A 2137-nucleotide genomic window follows, 5' to 3' on the forward strand; every position below is an offset into this window, starting at 1 on the left:
AATTAAAGTAGATTATTTTAAGATTTATGATATTTTTAAAGATATTTATTAATTATAGTAATTACATGAATTTTAAAGCAGATTAAGTTTGTATTTTATGGTTATTTATAATGAATTTTAATTGATGTAATTATGTTGTTTATTTTTTATTCATAGAATAAATTTTTTTTATAAAAATCCGTTGTTTAAGTCCAAATCATATCCCTCAATATAAAATGACCGAAGAATATGAAAGTGTACAGGATGTAAGACAAGGCACGATCCCAATTGAGGATCTAAAGAAAGAAGGTGTAGCAGCGAGTGACATAGCAAAGCTAGTTGAAGCAGGATATCATTCGGTGGAAGCACTTGCTTTTACACCAAAGAAGCAGATAATGAATATTAAAGGACTGTCAGAAGCAAAAGCCGATAAACTTCTTAAAGAAGCAGCCAAGCTTGTTCCGATGGGTTTCACATCCGCGGTTTTATACCATCAAAAGAGAGAGAATACGGTTTATATAACAACGGGATCAAGTGAGCTAGATAAGCTTCTTAATGGAGGAATTGAGTGTGGAAGCATAACTGAGATATTTGGAGAATTTAGAACTGGAAAAAGTCAAATATGCCACACATTAGCAGTTACATGCCAATTAGGCTTAGAAAACGGTGGTGGTGCAGGAAAATGTCTATTTATCGATACAGAAGGAACCTTTAGAACAGAAAGACTAGTTGCAATAGCACAAAGATACAATCTAGACCCACAAGAGGTTCTTGAAAATGTAGCTTGTGCAAGAGCATACAATTCAGACCATCAATCACAACTTTTGATACAGGCAGCAGCAATGATGAGCGAAACACGATATTCTTTGATGATAGTTGATTCTGCGATGGCTCTATATCGAACTGATTTTTCAGGAAGAGGAGAACTTGGAGCGCGACAAATTCATTTGGCAAGATTCTTGAGAATGTTACTTAGACTTGCAGATGAATTCGGAATCGCCGTTGTTATTACGAATCAAGTCGTTGCTCAAGTGGATGGCGCTTCTGCTATGTTTGCTGCTGACCCTAAAAAACCGGTTGGTGGAAATATCATGGCACACGCAAGTACAACACGACTTTATTTGAGAAAAGGACGCGGAGAAAATAGAATTTGTAAAATTTACGATTCTCCTTGTTTACCTGAATCTGAAGCTATATTTTCTATTACAGAAACTGGTATTGCTGATCCTTCAGAATGATTAAAAAGAATAATAACTATAAATTTTATACTTTTAACTGTTTTTATGCTGAAAGTATAAAATATATTGAAAAAACTTGAATATTTAAATGTCGGGTTCTTTAAAATTAATTTTATTGATGCCCTTGAATATATAGAAAAAATTTTTTGTACTTTTCATTGTTTTTCTTAACTGTGAGCTTAAAAAATTTTGAAATAAAATTAAATTATTTAATATAGTATTTTAACTCAAAGTCAAAAAGTAAAACTAGTAATGTATTTATTCCATAGGATTGAGAAAAACCCTTGAGCTAATAGGTCTTTAAAAGACAAGAAGTATCGAAGATAATGTAAGAAAAGAATAACGATTCGAAAATAACACGGGAAACCAATCAATTTAAGTTCGAAAAAAAAATCCGATATTTTGATGCCAAAATATACCCATAAATGTAAATTGTTTATACTTTTTTTTGTTATCCTAAATGATATTATAAAATATATTAAACAACAAAGAAAATATGCAATATAGAATTTTAAAATTTACTTTTTATGGATGACTTTTAATACAAAATATCTTTTTTTTTACTTTTCATGTTTTTTATAGTTGAATCATGAAATATAATATAAAAAAGTGATATATTTTTTCCTTTCATCGTTTTTTATAGATGATAGCATATAGTATATTGAAAAGAAAATAATATGCTTCTACATTATTGTAATGTTTTTTTTTATGTGTACCTCGTAATATAAAAAAACATTTTTTTTCATTGTGACATCTTAGGCGACAGTATAAAATATTTTAAAACAAATTCATCATATCATAACATTATTAAAATTCTAGAAACTAAGTTTTACCTGTTATTTGATAGATAGACGCGAAATTATTCAAAATTTATTTAATTAATTTCTAAAATAAATTTTTTTCATGATATTTAAGAAAAA

General features: G+C 28.7%; 1 pseudogene; it reads left to right on the forward strand.

Annotated features, from left to right (window-relative positions):
* Positions 1–215: 215 nt before the first annotated feature.
* On the forward strand, positions 216–1217 carry LOC147068685 (DNA repair protein RAD51 homolog 1 pseudogene; annotated as a pseudogene).
* The last annotated feature ends 920 nt before the right edge of the window (positions 1218–2137 follow it).

The sequence above is a fragment of the Rhyacophila brunnea genome, unplaced genomic scaffold (genome assembly GCF_057557595.1).
Source record: "Rhyacophila brunnea isolate RB1 unplaced genomic scaffold, BYU_Rbru_1.0 scaffold_28, whole genome shotgun sequence".
Classification (NCBI taxonomy): domain Eukaryota; kingdom Metazoa; phylum Arthropoda; class Insecta; order Trichoptera; family Rhyacophilidae; genus Rhyacophila; species Rhyacophila brunnea.